Source organism: Heliangelus exortis, chromosome 6 (genome assembly GCF_036169615.1).
Source record: "Heliangelus exortis chromosome 6, bHelExo1.hap1, whole genome shotgun sequence".
NCBI lineage: Eukaryota > Metazoa > Chordata > Aves > Apodiformes > Trochilidae > Heliangelus > Heliangelus exortis.
This window is the reverse complement of record NC_092427.1, coordinates 1,754,614-1,779,414: the sequence shown is the minus strand read 5'-3', so window position 1 is coordinate 1,779,414 and position 24,801 is coordinate 1,754,614. Positions and strand designations below refer to the sequence as shown.

General features: G+C 48.6%; 1 long non-coding RNA gene across 1 annotated transcript; it reads right to left on the bottom strand.

Annotated features, from left to right (window-relative positions):
* Positions 1-14,868: 14,868 nt before the first annotated feature.
* LOC139797248 (uncharacterized) lies at positions 14,869-19,812 on the bottom strand. The gene is made up of 4 exons (XR_011726367.1): positions 19,584-19,812; positions 18,283-18,470; positions 17,679-18,178; positions 14,869-14,998 (listed from the first exon to the last, which is right to left on the bottom strand). It is a non-coding gene; the product is annotated as an uncharacterized lncRNA (long non-coding RNA).
* Between the last annotated feature and the right edge of the window lie 4,989 nt (positions 19,813-24,801).

Sequence of the window (24,801 nt, the reverse complement as noted above, 5' to 3'; positions counted from 1 at the left end):
AGCCAGGGAACCCCTGGGAAAGCAGAGGATGAGCAAAATGTTGGGAAATCAAATCCATTCTTCCCACCCCAGCCCAAGGCTGGAGCACTGGGTCACAGCCAAGGCAGCCACCAGAGAAGAGACTGACTCCTTCCCCATGCAATCCTGATTCCTTCCCCATACAATCCTGATTCCTTCCCCATGCAATCCTGATTCCTTCCCTATGCAATCCTGACTCCTTCCCCATACAATCCTGATTCCTTCCCCATGCAATCCTGCCTCCTTCCCTATGAAATCCTTCCCCATGCAATCCTGCCTCCTTCCCTATGCAATCCTGACTCCTTCCCTATGCAGTCCTGCCTCCTTCCCCATGAAATCCTGACTGCTTCCCCATGAAATTCTGACTCCTTCCCCATGCAATTGTGCCCTTCTCTGGATGAAAGCTCCTCCTGCAAGGGGATACCCAAAGTGGAGATGTGGGTGCTGAGCACCTCTTTTTCAGCCTGAGACATACCCAGCACCCATGGGTGCCCCAGCCCTCAGAGAGGAGTTCCACAAGGGAGAGCACTGGGGCTTTGGCTGGTGAGGCCACAGCTTGAGTCCTGTGTCCAGTTCTGGGCCCCTCAGCTCAGGAAGGAGATTGAGGTGCTGGAGCAGGTCCAAAGGAGGCAACTGGGCTGGCGAAGGGATCCAGCACAAGTCCTGTGAGGTGAGGCTGAGGGAGCTGGGGGTGTTGAGGCTGGAGAAGAGGAGGCTCAGGGGAGACCTCATCACTCTCTACAACTCCCTGAAAGGAGGTTGGAGCCAGGGGGGTTTGGGCTCTTTTCCCAGGCAACTCTCAGCAAGACAAGAGGGCACAAGAGGTCTCAAGTTGTGCCAGGGGAGGTTTAGGTTGGACATGAGAAAGAATTTCTTTCTGGAGAGGGTGCTCAGGCATTGGAATGGGCTGCCCAGGGAAGGGGTGGATTCTCCATCCCTGGAGATATTTCAAAAGAGCCTGGATGTGGCACTCAGTGCCATGGGCTGGGAACCACGGGGGGAGTGGAGCAAGGGTTGGACTTGATGAGCTCTGAGGTCCCTTCCAACCCAGCCCATTCCATGATTCTATGATTCTATGAAAACGGGAGACAGGAAAACCTGGGAGGGAAGAGCTGGGGTGGCTGTGGCAGGCAGCATGGGGCTGTGCTTCCCCTTCATCTGCTTGGTGTCATCTTTGACAACACTCTCCTGATGATCCGCTCAGCTCCCTGTTTCCCAGACACATCCTGGGGATTACAGACAGGGTGTGAAAGCCAGGCTGCATTTTGAGCTGTCTTGCAAAGCTCCAGGGATGTGACAGGGGAAAAGGTGCAGCCAAAGCTGTACAAAAGGGAAGAGGTTTGGGTGCTGGGGAGCTGAGGTTGGGAAAGCCAAGGTGACATTAATTCTGCTCTGCCTGCACACCTAAGTCTGGCATTAAAAAAAAAAAATGAAAAAAAATGAGATTTTTTTGGCCAGGTGTTTGCAGCAGGAGGAGCTGGAGGGTAATTTGGGAGGAGAGGCTCAGCATCATGCCCAGGGCTGGTGTGGTGGCACACAGGACCTGGATGTGGTCAGGGTGGGCATCTGCTCCCTGCAGAGCTGCTGGGTGAATAGTGCTGCAACACCTGACTAGGGAAGGGGCTTCCTTAGCCCCAGTTTGTCATGCTGGGGTGTTGGAATGAGAGCCCAGTGGTCCCTCAGGGAGCTGAAGGCTTCAGAGTGGGGACAGCTCTGCCACCCCACTTACACCCTAACCCACAGCTGGGTGATGCTCCAGGTCTGGGGTGGCTTCCCAAGGCTTGTTTGACCTGGAGAGCCTGTGGAGTCCCAGCCAGGCTCTGGGACAGACCAGTGCATTCCACCAGGTGATCTTTAAAGGTCCCTTCCAACCCAAAGCATTCTGTGACTGATTTGGGCACTGGCACTGCTGGAGCTGCTCCACCTCTGAGCAGTTAAATCCCCTCAGAGGCCAGAGCAGCTCAGTTTGGAGATTTTTGGATATTTATTTCCTGAGCAGCCCCTGATGAGAAGCACAAAGAGACCGGGTTGGTGGGAAACCTCCTCTCACAGCATCTACCCACCTGCCCTCTGGGCTGGTTATTGCCACTGGTACTGCCCTGATGGGATTCCTGAGATTTTTCTCTTATAAATCCTCAGGCCAGGCCCTGATCTGTGGGCTCATCCTGGCTTCTGCAGCCAGCCATGGCCACCAACACCTCCAGGTGGCCACAGGGACCTTCTCACCACGGACCTGACCCCTCTCAGGGCTCCCTCTGTGCCTGCCCCATCCCGGAGAAGTTCCTTCTTCTCCAGGTTCAAAGCCAGGTTTCCAAGACCTGTCTGCTGCTGGAAGGATGAGTTTATAGGACTTGACAGAGTTGGCTTATCTCCTTGAAAAGGAAGGAAGTTCCTTTAAGCTTAAAAAAAAAAAAAAAAAAAAAAAAAAAAGTGGAGCCATCTGGCAGCACACAGCTGTGGAAATATTATACATCCAATTATTTATAGAGGTACCTGTGCAGGGACAAGTTCAGTCCTTCAGTGGCCCGTAACTACGTCAGGAAAAAATCTTGTTTGACATTAAAACAACTCTGCAGTTCTTCACCAAAATATGCAGGCTGGGGGCTGGGGAGGGTTTGATATTTGCAGCCTCAAAGCAGCAACAAGTTTGTTTTCTGCTGGTGGTCTCCGTATGGGGCAAGGGCTTCTAATAAGACCTCTGGCATCTGAAAGCCATTAAAATGTACAGTCACAACAGCCCCAGCCATTAGCAGAGACAAAACAAAACTAAGACAGCCACAGATAATTAACCAACTCTTGCTTCTCCTTAAATCAATAGGAAGAACATTACGGGAAAAACCAGGCCAGGCCATCCTGGGGGATGTGGCTTTGCCAGCCCCAAGAGCTGCTTTCCAATGGAAATTGCAGTCAGGGCCTGGGCTTTGAGATCAGATTTCCCTTATTGGCTTCTCAGAGCTATTTTAATCCATAGGGAAGACCTCAGAAGGAGCTGGTTGTGGTTTGGGGCTGGTGTCTTTGAAATTTTGGGATGGGGAGGAATGGTTGAGCAGTGTGGGGTCCGCTCAGGGCTTCCCCATGGTGAGGAAGGGGTGTCCATGGGGGTGAGGGAGGGAATGGCCACTGGGTCTCTGATGGAGAGAAGGAATTTCACCTGGAGCATCCAGCTGAGCAGAGGAAGGACATGGACCTGTTGGAGTGGGTCCAGAGGAGGCCATGAGGGTGATCTGAGGGCTGGAGCCAACAAGCTGAGAGTTGGGGTTGTTCATAGAATCCTAGAACTGGCTGGGTTGGAAGGGACCTCAGAGCTCATCAAGTCCAACCCTTGCTCCACTCCCCCCGTGGTTCCCAGCCCATGGCACTGAGTGCCACATCCAGGCTCTTTTGAAATATCTCCAGGGATGGAGAATCCACCCCTTCCCTGGGCAGCCCATTCCAGTGTCTGATCACCCTCTCCAGAAAGAAATTCTTTCTCATGTCCAACCTAAACCTCCCCTGGCACAACTTGAGACCTCTTGTGCCCTCTTGTCTTGCTGAGAGTTGCCTGGGAAAAGAGCCCAACCCCCCCCTGGCTCCAACCTCCTTTCAGGGAGTTGGAGAGAGTGATGAGGTCTCCCCTGAGCCTCCTCTTCTCCAGCCTCAACACCCCCAGCTCCCTCAGCCTCTCCTCATAGGATCTGTGCTGGATCCCTTCCCCAGCCCAGTTGCCTCCTTTGGACCTGCTCCAGCACCTCAATCTCCTTCCTGAGCTGAGGGGCCCAGAACTGGACACAGGACTCAAGCTGTGGCCTCCCCAGGGCTAAGCACAGGGGCAGAATCCCTTCCCTGGACCTGCTGGCCACGCTGTTCCTGAGCCAGCCCAGGATGCCATTGGCCTTCTTGGCTACCTGGGCACACTGCTGGCTCAAATGCTGTGGGGAGACCTCCTAGAGGTCTTTGAAGAAAACACTGGGGAGGCAGAAGCTTCTATTAGCACTGAAAATCATGTCCAAAAAAAAAGAAAAAAAAAAATCAGTGTAAACATGGCACAAAATTTCCAGGGAGGTTGGATGAGGCCAGGGAGCCCAGCCAAAGCCAGGAGGCAGCAATGAGGGGCTGGACCTCAGCCCCCCTCATCCGTGCCCTGGGGTAACCCAGACCACCAGGCCAAGCTTCCCCATCACCTAGAGACACCAAGGTAGCCAGGAGGAGAGACCTCAGGGAAGGGTCATAAATTTACTAAAAGCTTGATAAATGTTCCTGCTACCTTAATTATCCCTGGAGTGGTGATTTAGTGCCTAGAAGGGAAGAATCTGTGTCTGGGATTTGGCAGTAAGTGCCTGTGCATCCCAAATTACCCATTAGAAATTAATAAAGGAGATGGGAGTTAAATGATAATCACCCCTGATATGTATCTCTTCTTTCTGATAAGGAAACAGCATTAAAAGAAATATATAAATACACACACACACGGGGTATATCTTTCCAGCAACCTAAACTGAATTTTCTTGCAGTGCTTGAGATCTCAGCATGGGGTTAGCGTGGGTCTGAGGGCCAGGCTGAGGGTTTCTGGGGGGTTTCAGCAACCCAAAAGGAGGAAAAATGTGGGATTTTACAATTTCCAGGCGAGAGGACAGGGATGGTGGCACCGGGGCACGCACAGCACAGGGGCTCTGTGCTGAGTCCCCAGAGATTTTCTTGGGAAGCCTCCATAGCAAACCAGCATTTGCAAATTAAGGGAGTGGGAAGATGATGAATTCATCAGCTGCAGGAATGTAGGAAGAAATGTTCCTGTGTTTTCTAAGAAAATATCTTAGAAATTAAAACACTTTCACCCCTTTTCCTTTCTCGCTCGGTACGAAGCAGCCTTACAGACGTCTTTTCTAAGAATAAATGTTATCTCTTGCTTTTGAAATTAGAAATTAAACTCTAGTCAGCTGTGGGAGACTGGGAAGGAAAGCTGTATTATAATATCACAGCAAACTGAGTGCTGGGAAAAGAAGAGGGTTTAGTCAGGTGGAGTAAAAATGCCATTTCAAGTAGTGACAATCTCTTCTGAACGCTGGGTGAGGATCACGTCTCATAAAAATTCAGCATCACAGTTTCCTGTGATAATCACAGAATCAATTTGATTGGAAAAGAGCTTTGAGATCACCCAGTCCAACCCTTCCCCCAGCACTGCCAGGGCCACCCTTACCCCATGTCCCTCATCCCCACATCCCCAGGCTCTGAAACCCCTCCAGGGATGATGGGGACTCCAGCCCTGCCCTGGGCAGCCTGGGCCAGGCCCTGACAACCCTTTCCAGGGAGAAATTCTTCCCCAGCTCCAACCTAAACCTCCCCTGGCACAACTTGAGTTGTGCCAAAAGTTCCTCTTGTCCCATCCTTTGTTCCTTGGCTCCAAGCTCCTCTCAGGGGGTTGCAGAGAGCCAGGAGCTCTCCCCTCAGCCTCCTCTGCTCCAGGCTCAGCACCCACAGCTCCCTCAGCTCCCTCAGCACCATGGATGCATTAGAACTCAACCAACAAAATGAGGAAAACCCAGAAAAGACACCTCTGCTTCCTTTCAACACCTCAATTTCATTTCATCCTGTGACACCAGGACACAGAAAAAACTTCAGCCCCAAAGTCACCCTTTATTATTAATTCTAACCCAGTTCTCCTCCTTGACATGGTTTTCTCTTGATGCCTGTGGACCACCACCCACAGTCTTCTCTTTTTTAATACACTCAGGCCCCAGAAATGTTCTCTGCTTCCTATTTCCATGCTCTCTATTTCAACATCACTCTTCAGGGACTCCGAGGAGGGTTCTGCTCCCTCCCCACGTCCTACCTGCCACCAGCCCAACAGTTGAAGGACATTAAATCCTTCCATTTGCTCTTGCAGCTTGCACCAAGCCCCTGCTTTATGGACTAACTGGGATTATTTTTAATAAATGAAGGAAAAGTTGCTTTGGAAATCAGGAGGCCAGGGCTGTCGTAATCTCCGCTGACAAAATCTCTGTCAATATTTACTGACATCTCCCCAGATCTGTAATGTTTAAAGTCTCGGGTTTTATGAGAAAGCTGCTTTCAGGAAGTGTCTGGAAAAGTGTAACACACTTTCTCACGTTCTCTCATTCATTTCTGCCTTACCCTGATCTGTGGAAAGCCCCCAAAATGTGGGATGTAGACACTGGTGAGGGAGAGAAGGAAGAGCTGCTTGAGTTCCAGGCTATTAATAAACATTTTCTGCTGCAAAATGCAGCTTTTCTGAATGGTCCTGCTTGGGCAGGACTCCTAATTTTCTTTTTTTTTTCCCAGGTCTCATTGGCACAGCACCTTTCTGCTCTGTGACCCATGTTTCCCCTTGGCAAGCCCATTAAAAAAAAAAAAAATAATTTTCAGTGAGACTTCCACCTCTGTTTTACAAGCAGAAGTGAAGGACAGGATGCAAATGTGCAAGATTTCCCTGGATTTATTGCCATCAAATCCAGCAGAATTTAGCATGCATTACCAGCAGGGGCTTTAAATCAAAGGCGTATTTCTTAATGCATTATTTATAATGAATCCATTATTAATAGAGATAGCTTTTTTCTCCCCTAATAAATTATTATCAACTGCTTTAACACGCTGTACCAATATGTACTATATAAATAATATTCTGTGTTTCAGTTTATGGGGACTGGTGAGCAGCTCCCTGGGATGCTCTCAGCAGCTCCCTGGGATGGGTTTGGAGCGCTGAGCTCACTTCCAGATGAAGCAATCAAACCTTACTGCAGGTACTTCACCTGGCTACAGGCATGTCCTTCAGGAAATCTTTTGATAAACCCCTCAGTCACTTACACTGGAATGTGAATAAATGGATTTTTTCTTTTGTATTACCAGAAAGATGCAACTTTTCTCTTTGGTTTTGTTTTTTTTTTTCCTTTATGCCAAGTTTTCTTCTCCCCACCACCATCTCTAGGTGTGTGTGTTATCTTTTCATTTTTCTCCCCATTTTCTTTGGTTTGTTTTTTTTTTTCTTTTATGCCAAATTTCCTTCTCCCCACCAACATTTCTAGGTGTGTGTTACCTTTTAATTTTTCTCCCCATTCTTCAATCCAGCACCTGAACCTCTCTCTCCTTTACCCTAAAGCTGCCTTAATGCTGCTCCTCTCTGGGTGATGGTGCCTTCCCTCTGGCCCAGGTTTTGGGTTCCTCCTCAAGGACCTGCAGGACCTGGGGGTCTCCTTGTGAAGAGCAGAACAAGAAATGAGGATAAATAAATAGCTGCTGTGGAGAGACACAAAGTCTGAGCTCTCCTTCTCCCTTTGCTTCCTACTGAAGTCGTGTTCCTTTTTTGAGGTGTTTCCAGCCTGGTTTTGCAGGCGTGTTGGTTTTACTGCTCAAGATGTCTTGCAGGGGTCCTGCAAAACCAGGTTTGCTCCCCAAAATTTCCTTCAGCCAAGCAGGAAAATCCCAATGCCACGACAGTGCTGGTGTCCCCAGCAGACCCTGATTCTCCTCCTTGCCCCCATGCCCAGCTCTCTGCCATCCCAGCTGGCCTGGGGATCAGCTCCAGGCTTCATCTTCTCTTTCTGTTTGTTTTGTTTTGTTTTATTTTGTTTTAGGACTCTGAGTCCCCATCCTCTTCCCTGCTGAGTTCTTGAGATAATCAAACCAGAATCATGGACAGACACCCCAGGACATGCAGCCACGGGTCTGCCACCACCTCCAGGGCAGAAATTTTGGGTTTTTTTTATTCCAGCCATCTATTACTTTATATTGCTTCACTCTCTACAGCTCTTTTGCTGGGATGGAGGATTTTAGGACTGATGACAGATGAGAATACACTATCCCATATTTCACTTTTTTCCACTTCTGTTCCCCTTGGCCCTCAGATGCCATAAACCAGATGTCTTTATTTGAGGGAGAGCCTCTTCTTGCAAAATCTCCCACTAGCAGCTGCTTTCCCAAAAAACATCAGGCAAACTCTTAGCTGCAGGATCTAAGAACACCCCATACCTACAATCCCAGGTGGCTACACCTGAAGAAATCCAAGATCCCAAATATTTCTCCCTGCCTGTTGGGAGTACTGCTGGGACAGGAGAACCTCCATCAAAACTCAGTTGTATCATCCTGGATCCCAGAGCCTGCCCTTTTGTTTCAGTGCCTCTCTTCCCTCTCCTTTGGTCTCTTTGGGTTTGAACACCATTTATGGGGCCATTTTTATGCTCCTTCCTTGCTTCCTGCCTAAAATCCCAGGAAACTGGCATGCTGTTGGTGTGTGCCATATATATATATATATATATATGCAGAGAGAGAGATAAATATACATAACTATATATATAATGTGTATATATATATATATATATATAAATATGTATATATATCTTCTACCCCTATAGCTCCTTGGAGAGTGGCAGCGCTGGCGTCTCCATGACAACGGGGCCTAAGGCCAGGCCTGGGTGAGACATGGCAGAGAGGAATTGTTCCCTTCAACATCTTTTTCTGGTAGTAATAATAATAATTATTATTATTAATAATCCTGTGGCTATGTGAGCTGGTTCTGTGGCTGTGTGAGGGTGGCAGTGATAGGTTTGGGCACTGTCCCAGCTGTCCCCAGTGTCCTCCATCAGTGTCCAGCCAGCCCTCTGACAGCCAGGTGATGGTGACTATTCTTCAGTTTTAAAATAAAAATGTGTTTCAGAAAAAGAAACTTCACAAACTATGTATATAAAAAAAAACCCCACATTTATCTTCAACCCCCCCAGTGCTGAGGGGAGAGCTCCTGGCTCTCTGCAACCCCCTGAGAGGAGCTTGGAGCCAAGCAACAAGAGATGGGACAAGAGGAACTTTTGGCACAACTCAAGTTGTGCCAGGGGAGGTTGAGGTTGGAGCTGGGGAAGAATTTCTCCCTGGAAAGGGTTGTCAGGGCCTGGCCCAGGCTGCCCAGGGCAGGGCTGGAGTCCCCATCATCCCTGTGAGGGGTTTCAGAGCAACCCCTGGGGATGTGGGGATGAGGGACATGGGGTGGGGGTGGCCCTGGCAGTGATGAAGGGTTGGCCTTGATGATGTTAAAGGCTTTTCCAACCAAAATAATTCAATGATTCCATGAGTGCCTTCACCAGAACTCCATTTCTTCCTCCCCTGGGCTGGTTTCCCCAGCCCACAAACCCCCCTGGGATGTTGCAATTCCCCAGACCCACGCACAGGTGCTGGTTTGAAGACACCAGGCAAAGGGATGCCCCAAGAACATCAACCTGCTGGGCTTTTCAGGCCAAGCCACACTCATTAACTCATCCCAGAGAGATTTTGGGATGTAGCCCAACATTTCCTCACCATACACCCACTGCAAGCTTCCATGTTGGCTCCTCCCGCCCCAACGCCGCTCCACGTTGGATTGTCCCAAATTCATACATGACTCAAAAATACCCAAAACAACCAAACAAAAAAACCCAACGTATTTTAGTGGGGAAATTTTCCCCTTCTTCATTTTCAACAGGAATTACTCCAAAGTGATATTTCTGGGATGGCAGGTGGAAGGCAGCATCCAGCGTTGGGAATGGTTCAATGGGAGTCATTTTGAGAGGAGAGCTGTGGGGTGAGGAAAGAGCCTTGAGAATGGAAGACCTCAGGAACTCAATTTGTTTGCCTTAACAAAAAGAAGGTTGAGAGCAGACCTGCTCCCAGCCTCTAATTACTCCTGGAATCTCGATGTGATAATAGAGGGCTCCCTGGTCAGGAGATGAAAGCTACACACAGCCCGGTGCCTGCAAGATTCACAAGCAGGTTTGAATTAAAAGCACATTTTTAGCCATGTTGGTTATTAACCACTGAAACAACCACTGAGAAATCTTCTGGTTTGAAGAGGTGTTTTTTCTCTTTCCCAATCTAAAGCTTTAGTTCAAACAGAGGAGTCCCCAGGCATGTTTTACAGGGGAGTTCAGAGCAGATAATCATTAGGCCTTTTTCTAACCTTATAAAGTATTCATAGCCCGTCACCCCTCTGCCCTCCTTTTATACTCTGCTCATCAACCAATAATCTTTTTCAGGAAACACACCACATTCCTTGAACGTGGTGTTGCCTAGGAGGTTGTTAGTGATAACAAGTTGAGGACTGCAGCCAAACAACACCTTGGCTGAACGTGGTAGGAACCACCCACAGCTGGGAGCAACCATCCCCTTCCACCAGATCTTGCTGGCACCAGAGTTATTTTTCCACCTGGATACTGGAAGGAGATGCTGCCAGCATTGTGATGACAGTGGGGGACAGTGTGGGGTTGGTGGATGTGGGGGTCCTCACTCCATTGGGATTGGGCTTGGCTGGCTCCTTGAGGAAGAGCCAGAGGAGCTGCTGGGAGCACTGACTGCTCACCAGGTTTGCAGGAAAGGAAAGGTTGGAGAAAAATCTCATCTCTAGCCTTGCCAGCACTAAACCTGAGCTGCTGACATCTCAGAGGGTGCACCCACTCTGCATTTATTTTCACAAAACTGCTGTGGGCTGCAGTGGTGCAAGGTCAGATTCAGTGCGTGGCATCAGCTGCTGTCCCACTCTGCTTTGATGCCAGAAATTCACATTATTCCAAAATATATTCGAACCCTCCCTGGGATTTCTATCACCATTTCACACCCCTGCCTGTGCTAGAAGCAACACAGGCACAGGGGCACTTTTGTTCTGTTTGGTGCTGTGGGTTCTTGAGGCTGTTGTGATGGATGTGACAGCCTTGGGATGTGCTCCACAAAGCCTGAGCAAAGCTCACCTTTCAGAGCTGGAAAAAAAAAAAAAAAATATATATATATATAAAATAAATGTAAGACTCCTTTTACTGCACATTTTAATTACTTTGCATCCCAGCTTGCCTAATTCTCTCCCCTCCTAGCACATGAAAACAAAAAAAACCCCAAACAAAATGCTGATTTTCCATGTTTGTTTTATCCCTTCCTGATACCTGCCCTGCCACACTTTATCAAACACATGAAATAAAACTGTCCCCATCTGGTTCAGACACGTGGCATAAATCAATTCCTTTAGCAAGGTGACAGCAAAAATACCCCAAAGCAGGTTTCTCACTTTGTCTTCCCCTTCCCCACACGTCTCAGGACAGAGACATTACAGCAGCCTCTGAAAATCATGTTGACAACCTCGGTGTTATTCACTGGTTTATGGGGTTTTTTTCCCACATGCACACTTCATTTGGTCTCTTGCCCTCCCTTCCTGCTCGTCCCTTCTCCCTCAAGGCCACCACAGGCAGTGTGAGCAGAGAAATAATTTTCAGGTTGAATAAACTCTTTTAAAAAAAAAAAGTAAAACCCACGTGTGAGAGAGAAGCCAAGTGCAGAGCAACTTCTGAAAGCATCTTCCTCCCAACCTCACCCAGCTTGGCACCCAGGGCTTTGCACAGATGGCTTGGGGAGGCCACCAGGCAAGGGGACACCACGATGGAAGTGGCCACCAGTACCCAAGGTGCTACTGGGATGGAAAGTGTGACCACCAGGGATGCTGCTGCCACCACCACACAAGGTGCTGATGTGGTGGAAGATGCTGCTGCCGTGGAAGGTGCTACTCTAGTGGAAGGTGCCACCACCATGGAAGGTGCTACCAGGCAAGGGGACACCATGATGGAAGTGGCCACCACCACCCAAGGTGCTACTGGGATGGAAGGTGTGACCACCAGGGATGCTGCTGGCACCACCATGCAAGGTGCTGCCATGCTGGAAGGTGCTGCCAACACCACACAAGTTGTTGATGTGGTGGAAGATGGTGCTGCCATGGAAGGTGCTACTGGATGGAAGGTGCTACCAGGCAAGAGAACACCATGATGGAAGTGGCCACCACCACCCAAGGTGCTACTGGGATGGAAGGTGTGACCACCAGGGATGCTGCTGGCACCAGGGATGCTGCTGCCACCACCACACAAGGTGCTGCCATGCTGGAAGGTGCTGCCAACACCACACAAGTTGTTGATGTGGTGGAAGATGGTGCTGCCATGGAAGGTGCCACCACCATGGAAGGTGCCACCACCATGGAAGGTGCTACCAGGCAAGAGAACACCATGATGGAAGTGGCCACCACCACCCAAGGTGCTACTGGGATGGAAGGTGTGACCACCAGGGATGCTGCTGGCACCAGGGATGCTGCTGCCACCACCACACAAGGTGCTGATGTGGTGGAAGATGCTGCTGCCATGGAAGGTGCTACTGGGATGGAAGGTGCCACCACCATGGAATTTTCTACTACCACCATGGAAGTTGCTGCCACCACCATGGAAGGTCCCATGCTGGAAGGTGCTCCATGACCCAAGGTGCTGCCATGACCCGAGGTGGTCCCTGAGTGGCTTGGCAGGGGGTGGCACTGCTCTTGGAGGAGCAGCTCAGCATCACCACTGGTCTCAGGCAGATCTCCTGCTGCCTTCAGGCTTGCATCCCCTGGGTGCTTCCATGGGATCCCCTGCAGGGACTGGGATGTGGAGCAGGCAGCAGGTTTGTGTCTGGTGTAACAGCTCCTCCCCTGGTGTCCAAACTTGCTGTTTCTCAGCAGAAAAAGAGTTCTGGTGGAAGACTTCCCATGTGCCTGATTTAAAAAGCCCTCAGTCAGCCCTGATTTCCAGAGCCCTGGCTGGGTGTTCTGTGTCTCCCAGGAGGCAGGAGGTGGGGTGGAGGTGGAAGGGGCTGCTCAGAGCCCCATTCCCCAAGCCCTGCACACCCTCAGGGATCCTACCCAGGGAAGGAGGTGGCTGAGGAACTCTTCTGCCTTTGAAGGGATGACATAAAAGTGCACAGACCCCTTCCCCTCTCCCACAAAACATTCCTGCTCCTTCTTACCAGAGCCAGCCCCAGCCACACGAATCCACAGAGCAGATCTGGCTCATCTCCCCACCACCAAGTGAGAGGTCTGTTGATTTTTCTGTTCTGCTGATGGACAAAACCATAGAACCACAGAATTTTGGGGGTTGGAAGGGACCTCTAAAGGTCATCTAGCCCAAATCCCAATCATTAACTCAAAACCATCACTCACCTTTCCACCTCTCTGGTGGTTTGGATCCAGGTGGGGGAGCATTTTTATCAGGGGTATTTATCAGTATTCCCAAAGGCAGTGGGAACATCACTTTAACCCATTTTAGTTCCTTCCCAGGGAGTTCCTCCAAGCCCCACTTACCTTAGCCTGGGAGGATGAAGAAGGCTCCAAAGCTGATAAAACATCAGGATGGTGAAGCTAAAAATGTCCTGTGAAGAGCATCCCACCCTGGCAGGGACACTGCTACCCACAGCTCACATTTTTCCTTTCTTAGTTTTTTCCTTTGCTTTCTTCACTTTATTCATTTATTTTCTACACACTTCTTGGGCCTTTCATGTGCATTTAATTACAGCAGTTATCAAAGACCTCAAAAGAAGACCCTATGCAAATGAAGTTATGAATTGGAGACTGGGGAAAACTTTCAAACCTATTCATTCTGTTTATATTGAAATATTTGCATTTTTAATGCCTTGGCCCTGAAAAAAAAAAAAAAAGCTTTTTCATTCAAGCAAATAATATACTGAGCAAATATTCTCCTCTCACATTTATTCCTGTGTCAAATAATTGATTTTTTTTTTTCAATAAAACCTTCTTCTACGTTATAGATGACATTACAGGAATTGCAGAGGGCAGATTTGTTCAGTAAATGCATTTTCCATGAAAGCCCCTGTTCTGCTTTAAGCCCCATTCCTACAAAATGTTCTTCTGCTGCCACTTCATCTCTTGGATGCTCTTTTCAGAGGATTTACCATAAATCCATGTACCCACACTGGCTTTACTGGAGCCTTGTCTGCAACCAAGCCAAAACTTTGCACCTGCACAAAAAAATCCTTCCCTTGGCTCTCCCAGCCCAGAGAACCTGGGTGGGCAGGACATTTGCAGACATTTTAGTGTCACTTTAGAATCTTTAGGTTGGAAAAGAGCTTTGGGATCACCCAGTCCAACCCTTCCCCCATCCCTGCCAGGGCCACCCCCACCCCATGTCCCTCATCCCCACATCCCCAGGCTCTGAAACCCCTCCAAGGATGATGGGGACTCCAGCCCTGCCCTGGGCAGCCTGGGCCAGGCCCTGACAACCCTTTCCAGGGAGAAATTCTTCCCCAGCTCCAACCTCAACCTCCCCTGGCACCACTTGAGTTGTGCCAAAAGTTCCTCTTGTCCCATCCCTTGTTCCTTGGCTCCAAGCTCCTCTCAGGGGGTTGCAGAGAGCCAGGAGCTCTCCCCTCAGCCTCCTCTGCTCCAGGCTCAGCCCCCCCAGCTCCCTCACAACTTCTCCATTCCCTTCTCCATGTTTTCCATCCTCCTCCATGCTCTCCAAACCTTCTCCTGTGCTCCAGCCCCTTCCCCAGCTCCATTCCCTTCTCTGGACACTCTCCATCCCCTCAATGTCCTTCTGCTCCTGAGGGGTCCAGAACTGACCCCAGGACTGGAGATGCAGCCCCAGCAGTGCCCAGCACTGGTTTTCTGAAGGTGTCACTTCAGTGGGAGGAAAACAACAGCTGGGTTGTTGGGAAATGGTTGGGAATGAATGCCAGGAACCTTTTGGGGGTCTTGGTGTAACCCACAGGCAGGATGAGGAAAAAGGGTGAGGCCAATTCATGGGGAATAACTCATCCAAAGGCTGCTCCAGGCACAACCTATGGCAAAATGCTTGCTGCTGGAAGCTGGGAAAGCTCAGAAAGGGAAGGAGCATTTCTCTTCTGCCCTGAGCAGCAGGAACCTGAGTGAGTGCCCTTGGCAGGTCCCACTCCTGCTCCTCCCCTCCTGCTGCAGTTTCACAGCTGAGTTAGCTAAAAATACTCCTTTGTCTTGTGCTTTCCAACTTCCTCTGCAGTTTCTCTCCAGACAAAAGTGCAGATCCCTGCCAAAATCAGATACTCCAGGAACTCCATGACTTACAGAATCAGCTCTTCCCACGTGACAGCTGCAAACATCTGGAATCCATCTCCCCCCGGGATGCTCGCTCGGCACGCTCGGAGATCAGCCTGGAGCTGAGTTTCTGCTGCTTGCTCCAAAGCAAAGCAACTCCTGCAGAAAGGGTTTTGTAAAGGTAAATAAAATTTCAGGAGGGAAAAAAAATTAGGGGAAAAAAAAAAACCAACAGCAAAACAAAACAAACAGAGAACAGAAAGGTTTTTAAATGCTTTGGTGGTATCTGCTCCAGTGTAAGGAGAGCATTTTCTTTCCTTTTTGAAGTCAGTTGCAAACCTTTTCTCATCTGGGTGTTTCCCAGCCACACCAAGAGTTAACTCACACTTAGAGCTGCTCCCTTGGGCCCTGCTCCAGCTAAGCAGGAAACCCCCCCAGCAGGATGTCTGCTGGCCCCATGGCCAGACTGGGAGCTGCTGGGAGCACACCTGGGTCCCAGCAAGGTGCTCGACCACGTCTGTCCCCAAGCAACACCAGGAGGAGAGGTTCTTGGGGCAGGAGAGTCACCAGCATGGTGGGCTGTGCATCACCCTCAGGGCTGTCCAGTTTTCAAACCTCCAAGATTACTCCTGAAGTGTGGGCTTTTGGCCATCTTGGATGGTGAGAACCATAGAAACAAGGACTGGTTTGGGTTGGGAGGAACCTCAAAGCTCATCCAGTCCCAACCCCCCTGCCATGGGCAGGGACCCCTCCCACAGCCCAGGGTGCTCCAAGCCCCATCCAACCTTCAGCACTGCCAGGGATGGGGCAGCCTCTGGGATCCTGGGCCAGGGGCTCAGCACCCTCACACCAAACAATTTCTTCTCAATATCTCATCTAAATCTCCTCTCTTTCAGCTTAAAACCCTTCCCCCTCATCCCATCCCTCCAGGCCCTTGTCCCAAGTCCCTCCCCAGCTTTCCTGCAGCCCCTTCAGGCACTGGAAGGTGCTCTGAGGTCTCCCTGGAACCTTCTCTGCTCCAGGCTGGACAAAAGAGCCCTTTTATCTACTAGAAGGTGCTCTAAGTCAACCCCAACTCTCAGCTGTTTCCATAGCAGAGCTGCTCCAGCCCTTGGCTCATCTTTGTGGCTTCCTCAGGACCTACTCCAGCAGCTCCATGTCCTTAAAAAACAGGAGGTGCTGAGCCCAGCTGTGCAGAGATGGTGCTGCTGGGATGGGCAGCACCTTTGTAGGGGTACATGGGCTCTGCAGTGCTGTCCTGCTGAGGCTTTGCTCTCACTTTTTGTGCTGGCAGTCACTGTCTGATGTCCCTTTCCTGAGGGAAGCAGCAGCACCCATTCCAGATTCACAGAATCTTCTCATTCAGCATCCAGGAACAGAACTTTCTCCCCTATCACATGTTCACAGAGCATCACCCAGGCAAACCCATCCTAAAAAAAATCCTTATGCAATATTATTGTGCAGCCAAGTGAGGTGGGAGCCTCTCTTTCTCAGCAGTGAAAGCCTAAGGACTCCATCTAACCCACCTCTGGCAGTGCTTCCCCTTTCCAGTGCTCCCCAGGATCATCCCCAGGGCACTGCTCCAAGTGCTGAAGTCGAGGAGCAAAGAAGGCTTTGGAGTTAAGGTTTTCCCTTCTCCTCTTTGCAGGTTTTGAAGTCGGACTTTGGAGTTTTACTCACAAAAAAACCCCCAAAAAAACCCCAACCCAGATCTCCTGCAGCCCTCCCAGCTGCCTGCAGAGAGCTGAACTCCCCAGCATGGAGCATCCAGCTGGTGGGAGGAGGAAAGCTTGGGAACAGCCAAGGAACCTCAGGAGAGAGGCCTGGGAAGAGAGAGGAGGAAGACACCTGCACTTCCAGCCCTATCCCAATTAATTATTGCTTTTGTTTTAGACAGAGCTGGGAGCCTCTTAGCAGAGAGCTTTGGAAAAACTCAGTGGGGTTTTAATTCAGAGCCTTCAGAGCTCCCTGAGCAGGTTCTGGGGGCTGGTGGCCAGCTCTGCTCTGCTCCCCTGGCACAGCAATCACCTGCTCCTCATCACGTTATTCTCACACTAATTACTGCACTAATTAAGAGAAGGTGCAACCTGCAGCCCCAGCCTGAGATCTTTGCAACCCCTTCATAAAACCATGGAATGGTTTGGGGGGGAAGGGACCTCAAAGCTCCCCCAGTGCCCCCCCTGCCATGGTCAGGGACCCCTCCCACAGCCCAGGGTGCTCCAAGCCCCGTCCAGCCTGGGCTGAGGCACTTCCAGGGATGGGGACACTTAAACTGTCAGGAGAAACAGCTCAGGAAGGAGGGGACACAGTTCCCAGGAGGCCACAAAATACAAAGGTGAGCATGGGGTGGGTTTGCAAAGGTTTGCAAAGAGCTCAAGAGCAAGGTCAGAGCTGTAACCACCCAAAGGGCAGGTTTCAGCCACGTGCAAATGGCTCTGAAAACCATAGGAGGATTAATAATTCTTATTGCTGCTATTATTGTCTTTTTTCCCCCCAATTCCTCCCCCCATGGATGGCAGATGCCCACTGGCAGAACAAACCCCTCCTTGTGCAAGCAGGGACTGCTCCTTCAGGGCTTTTCTCCTCCCTCCATGTGCTCTTTGCTCCCCAAACCCCTCACACCCAGAGCCAGGTGGTTCTGGATCCATCCCCCCATCCCTGAGGCTCTTCCCTAAGGACTCAGCCAGCCAGGACATGTCACTGCTCCAACTTGCTGCTTGCTGTGCCATCTCCTGCCCAGAAATCAAACCAGTGGTGCTAAAAATCACCCTAAACCACGGCCCCAGGGCACAGCCACCCTTCCTTCACCTCCTGTCCCAGGGGGACCTCTGGGTCTCACCTGAAACAAGAATTCATTTGCAGATCCCCAAATCTTTAACCCTAAAGCAGGAGCAGTGCCCATGCAAACAAACAGCCCTCCCAAACGTTTGAAGGGGCTTCTGCTGTTTCATATTCCTCTCGAGCACAAAAGCATCATTATTATTTTATTTTTGTACAATGCTTTGTTTAATCTTTCTTCTTGTCTTCTGATGTCACTTGTCACCAGAGGGGAACCACTCCTCTCATCCTCTCATGTTCACAGGGAGCAAGCCACGCTCTCAGCAGTCAAAACCTTGGGGTTTTGCCCTGCTTTTGGTCCCCAGAATCTTTTTCACAGCTCGCACATTCCTCCCCATAAAGTTCACCCTTTTGGGGTCGTTTTTTGGCTCGGATGGAGCGAGGGCTTTCCAAGTGCTGGAGCTGAGCTGGTGACCCAGGAGCTGGGAGCAGGCACCCACCTGGGTGACAGGGACACACCTGGCACATCCACCCCTGCATGGACCACATCATTGCTTCTTCCTGAGGAGGGAAAATGAGGATCCACTCCCCATCCCAGAGATATCACCCCAGGAGGAGTTGGGAGAGCCATGGTCAGGCCCTGGGTTGGACCCCTCAATGTCCACCTGTGCTGCAGCCCCCCTGCTGTAGGTGCTGTGCAGCAGGGTGGGTGTTTTTCCACATTTCCAGCCCTGTTTCACACAAATTGCAGATTCTGTGCCCAAAGTCGTGCTGGAGGGAGGTTGCCTGGTTGCTCAGCAACTGGGTTTGTACTGAAGAGAGCTTGGGGTGGCAGGGAGCTGCCTGCAAGCCCCTGCTGGAAGAGGAACGAGGTCAAGATTTGGAGAGAGCTGTTAAAACAGAGGAGCAAGCACATCTCCCTGAGAGCAGACAAACCCCAGCTTGGTTTAGTCAATAAAACCCAGCAGTGAAGTGTTGCAGGAGGAGGAAAACAGAGGGAAGCTCAGCAAGCAGCAGGGCTGGGGACACTGCCAGCACATCTTCTGCTTCCCACCTTGCAAGGAAGAGTGGTTCAAGGGAGCAAAGATGCTGCTGCAGATTCAGGCTGTCAGCTTTATTTGGCACGGTGAAGAAATAAAAAGGCTTTGGAGTGCAGGGAGAACCTGCCCAGAATTGGTTGTTCCTCTCCCCAGCCTGCGGGCTCCAGATCCTCATCTCCTGCTCCCCGTGCTCTGGAAGCAGCACTTAGGCTGATCCTGGCATCACTTTCCAGTTTACAGAATGTTCCCTTTAATTATTAACTCCAACATGGACAGCCCATCACTCCCTTTCAAGCTCTGCCTCAGCTCCCAGTTGCCTGATCCCAGTCCCACCTGGATCTGCAGAGCAGCTCCCACTGCCCCCTGTCCCCAGGACCATGCTCTCTGTACCCATCACCACTAAATCCTTACTTTCTCTCCCATTCTCAGCTTTCCAGCCCAGCCCTGCTCATTTTACACTTCCCATTTCTTACCAGGAAGCTTCCACTGGTGCTGGAGTGATGGGTCAGCAAACCCAGGAAGGCAGCACTCCTGCTACTGTGGGATTTTTAGTCTTAAAATGCACTTTTTTTAAAAAAAAATCATAATATTTCAAAGCACATTTATAATATGTGTGCAATATGGGTAAAAAAGATTACTTTAGTCTCCTGGAAAATGTAATTTTCCAGTAATTGGTGTTCTCCTCCAGTATCTCCCAGACAGGCACTAATCCCTCTCCTCCAGCTTTCCCCCTCCTTTTATCCTATATTAGAGGAAAAGGAAGCTGCCCAACTTTCCCAGTAGCTCTGCTTTTAAGAATCCCACTGACCCCTTGTAAAAAAATCAGATTCCCACAAGGCCAGAGCCTTTCTAACTCTCCCTTCCAAGCTCCCAGATTCAATTCTGTGCCCACAGCTCCATTTGCAGCTTTTCTACCAGGTACAAACCTGCCAGCTCCCCACTCCTGGGCTCCAGATTCTTGCTGAAAACAAGCTAATGTTTTCCTACAAGCTTTCAATGATTTTGGTGGCATTCTTGCAGCTGAGTTGATTTGGGTTGGAATTTCTATATAGTTATTCTCTGCCAGGGCTGAAAATCAGAGGAATATTTTATGAGCTGATGAGATTTTGCTTCTACCTGAAGTTGTGGTTCATGCATCAGAAGACAGATCCTGTCTTCCTTGACCCAGAGACCTTTTTTTTGGTAAAGAGATGAGGTTTTAGTGGGCTTTGTGTGATTTTCTCTTAAACTTCAGTCTTGCCAGGGCCTTTTTTCCCTCCCTGCCTTACCTGTTCCAAACCTGTGGCAGGAAACGTGGTGAGGATCTGCTGAAAGTTTAATTGGTTCATTGAAGCCTTTTGGGCATTGTGTTAATAATTAATTTAACATGAGTCAGTGTAACTCAGCCCAGTCATGTTTCATGGAATAATAAACTGCAGAGAAGGTAAGAAGCTCTCAGTAACCCTACATCCTCCTGCTCCTCTCGGGGTGGATTTTTTCCCACTGCATGTAAAAAAGTCATTTTCCAGTCCAAGAGCTGATTCTCATTCTTTGTATGCTGATTGATAAAAAAATGAGCAGCTTAATTCCCCTTGCAGAAACCAATCTTGAACTTCCTGGATGGTAATATCCCTGTTTTCCCAAAAACCTGGGACATGGAGTGGAGTTTCTTCCCCTCTGAGCAGGGAGTGGGCACAGAGCACCCTCCCCTCCAAGTGCTGTGCACATTGAGGTGCCCTGCTGAGAAGATTGAGGAGGAAAGGAGAAAAAAAAAAAAGAAATAAGGAAATCAGAAGGTTCTGCATCTTCCCATGGAATCATTAAGGTTGGAAAAGATCTCTAAGATCATCAAGTCCAACTGTTAATGCAGCACCACTATGCCCACTGCCCCATGTCCCTCATCCCCACATCTCCAGGGGTTTCTCTGAAACCCCTCCAGGGATGATGGGGACTCCAGCCCTGCCCTGGGCAGCCTGGGCCAGGCCCTGACAACCCTTTCCAGGGAGAAATTCTTCCCCAGCTCCAACCTCAACCTCCCCTGGCACAACTTGAGGCCAAAAGTTCCTCTTGTCCCATCCCTTGTTCCTTGTCCCCAAGCTCCTCTCAGGGGGTTGCAGAGAGCCAGGAGCTCTCCCCTCAGCCTCCTCTGCTCCAGGCTCAGCACCCACAGCTCCCTCAGCCCCCCTGGGCAGAGCTGTGCTCCAGCCCCCTCCCCAGCTCCATGAAGATAAATAATAATCAGAACACATTCCCAAACTCCCTGGGGCATCCTCACCCCCACCTCAATGCTCTCCTTTCATCCCCCACCAGTTTCTCCAGGAACAAACAGGAGGATGCTCTGGAGTCCTTGGGTATATTTATACCCAAGTGTATTTTCTTCTCCTCCCCTCACCCCACTGCCATGCTAAGAGCTTGGCCTGAGGTTTTTTTTGTTGAAAAGCAGCTTGAGCTCAGCCCTGCTCCTCACTGCCCATCCTGGGGAAGCTGGGAAGGCAGCAGAGATGCAGCAATCCTCTTCTCACGCATCCCCTTCCTCCTGCTCCAAAGCCAAGGCTCCAGAGCTGATTCCCTCCTGCTTTAGCCCCCAACAAGCTCAGTTCAAAGGTCAGTGCCCAATAAATGAGATTTCTGCTCAGCTGCCTGATCACTCTTAATCTCATTAGAATGATTCCCAGCTCCATCTGTTCTCCAACACCTTCCCTTCCACTTTTCCCATTCCTGCCACTTTTCTTCCTCTTTTTTTTTTTTTTTTTTTTTCCTAGGACTTCCCCAGACACATTGATTTATCTCTTCCTTTTGCTCCATTTGGAATTCCCAACTCTTTTTTTTTTGTTTTGTTTTGTTTTGGTTGGTTTGGTTTAACAAAACCACATTTCAAATACCTCCAGTTTCTGGATATTTCTCATTTAAAGCCCAACCAAAGTGTATCAGAAATGCTGTGTCTGTTTTCAAGTTGACTTCCTACGTGTTCCAAATCTCTGCTGGATTTCTAAGAACTATTTTTTCCCCTGTGCTTTAAATAACCCATTCTTATGCTCTAATTCAGCAGAGCCCAGATACAGAAACTCCTTCACCTGTCAAGACCTTTCCTCCCCATTACATTTCCCTTCCCATTAGGGTTTTCTTTTGGTTTGGCTGCTGTTTCAGCCTCAGATATATGGACAGACTCTAGTCAGCTCTTTTTTTCTTTTTTTCTCACCTCTCCCCTCCCCAGTTTTATGCAGCCATAGGTGTTTATTAACAAAATATTAACAAAAATAAGAAGCTGCTCTCCAAAAATAAAAAAAATAAAAAAAATCCAAAAATCAAACCCGAAGAGGAGCAGAATAATCCCTTGTGCACTCTTTTGGTTTCAATAGTGTTGATTCAATCAATTGTCTGCTGGGATTTTCTCGAGATGCTGGAGAAAGAACCACTTAGAAGGTACAAAGAGAAACCTCTGAAGCAGCCTTGGAGAACAAAACTGGAAGTTTTGAATCCTTAGACGTGTCATTTTTCTGTCAAATCAGACAAATCCCAGGCATTCTGCCTCTGACAGTGGATGTGCACGTGTGCTACCTTTATTCTATATTTAGCAGCTGGGAGAGAAGCTTTAATAGCTCCCTTCTCTGTGCCATGTGTGGGGACAAATGCTCTGCTCCTGCACCCTCACCTTCCCCTCCCTGATGCACTTGGGGTGGGTTTTTTTTAAAAAAAAAAAAAAAAAAAAAAAGACAGAAAAATAAACCCCTCACTCAGGTCTGAGCTGGTTGCTTTGGATGCCTGTCCTGCAGGTTGCTGGAATGTGATATCTGGGATTTGGGGTTATTCTGCGTGTTGCTGTGGGAGGAACAGTCTGAACTCCCCTTTCAGGGCATTACAAATATATATATTTATATTTGTAAATTTTTAAATTTACTATTTCAGGTTAATATTTCCTTTCATTAAATATTACCACCCAGCAATGTCCTTCCATCACTCCTGCCATGTGCTTTTTATGATTATTTTCATTCCAAAGGCTTCCCTGGGGGGATCAGACCTGAGGTTCCTGGAACACCTTTTCCTCCTGCCCCTTCTTCACCCCCTGCATGGGACCTTCTCCCCTCCAGGTCTCTCCTTGTCCCATCAGTTCCTCCCCCACCTTCTCCATCACCCACCCTGGAGGCTCCAGGAGATGCAGAGAGCAACAAAGCCCAGAGGCATTTTATTTTATTTTATTTTATTTTATTTTATTTTATTTTATTTTATTTTATTTTATTTTATTTTATTTTATTTTATTTTATTTTACTTTACTTTATTTTACTTTACTTTATTTTACTTTACTTTACTTTACTTTACTTTTATTTTATTTTTATTTTATTTTATTTTACTTTATTTTATTTTTTTTTTTATTTTATTATATTATTTTATTTTATTTTAATTTTATTTTACTTATTTTATTTTTATTTTACTTTATTATATTTTTATTTTATTTTACTTAATTATTTTATTTTAATTTTATTTTATTTTTATATTACTTTATTTTATTTTATTTTTATTTTATTTTATTTTACTTTATTTTACTTTATTTTATTTTTATTTTATTTTTATTTTACTTTATTTTACTTTATATTTATTTTATTTTATTATTTTATTTTTTTTATTTTATTTTTATTTTATTTTTTTTATTTATTTTACTTTTATTTTATTTTACTTTATTTTATTTTATTTTTATTTTACTTTATTTTACTTTACTTTATTTTACTTTATTTTACTTTATTTTACTTTATTTTATTTTAATTTTATTTTACTTATTTTATTTTTATTTTACTTTATTTTACTTTATTTTATATTTTATTTTATTTTATTTTTCCTGGCCCAAACACCGATTTTCCTCAAAACTGTGCTGTTCCCTGTGACTTTCTGGACTTCTCACAGCAGGATCTTTCTTGAGGGAAAAATTCAGCCGCTGCCTCGCAGCCTGAGGGCATTTTCCCCCAGTGGGAATCTCTGTCTCCGAAGTGCAGGTCAGGGCGTACCCAGGGTTTTCCTCTCTTGCTCCCAGCGGTGCATAAACATTTTCTTTCGCAGAGTTTTCTGCTTTCCTCTTTTTATCTGGGGGGTCCATCGAGGGGCAGCACCAGGGCAGGACCTTTCCTGCCACGAGTTTGTGCTTTTTCACCCTTTTCTCCCCCCCTTTTGCCCTCCATCCTCTCAGGGTTTGCAGATATTTAGAGGGAAATCCTCCACTTGCCCCAAGAGCTGCCCGGGGGATTGTGGTGATGAAACAAAAAGCAGCAGACTTGAAAATCACCGAATGGTTTGGGTGGGAAAAGACCTTTGAAATCACAGAATGGGCTGGGTTGGAAGGGACCTCAGAGCTCATCAAGAGCAGTGTGGGGTCCGCTCAGGGCTTCCCCATGGTGAGGAAGGGGTGTCCATGGGGGTGAGGGAGGGAATGGCCACTGGGTCTTTGATGGAGAGAAGGAATTTCACCTGGAGCATCCAGCTGAGCAGAGGAAGGACATGGACCTGTTGGAGTGGGTCCAGAGGAGGCCATGAGGGTGATCTGAGGGCTGGAGCCAACAGGCTGAGAGTTGGGGTTGTTCATAGAATCCTAGAATTGGCTGGGTTGGAAGGGACCTCAGAGCTCATCAAGTCCAACCCTTGATCCACTCCCCCCGTGGTTCCCAGCCCATGGCACTGAGTGCCACATCCAGGCTCTTTTGAAATATCTCCAGGGATGGAGAATCCACCCCTTCCCTGGGCAGCCCATTCCAATGGCTGAGCACCCTCTCCAGAAAGAAATTCTTTCTCATGTCCAACCTAAACCTCCCCTGGCACAACTTGAGACCTCTTGTGCCCTCTTGTCTTGCTGAGAGTTGCCTGGGAAAAGAGCCCAACCCCCCCCTGGCTCCAACCTCCTTTCAGGGAGTTGGAGAGAGTGATGAGGTCTCCCCTGAGCCTCCTCTTCTCCAGCCTCAACACCCCCAGCTCCCTCAGCCTCTCCTCACAGGACTTGTGCTGGATCCCTTCCCAGCCTCCTTGCTCTTCTCTGGACCTGCTCCAGCACCTCAATCTCCTTCCTGAGCTGAGGGGCCCAGAACTGGACACAGGACTCAAGCTGTGGCCTCCCCAGGGCTGAGCACAGGGGCAGAATCCCTTCCCTGGACCTGCTGGCCACGCTGTTCCTGAGCCAGCCCAGGA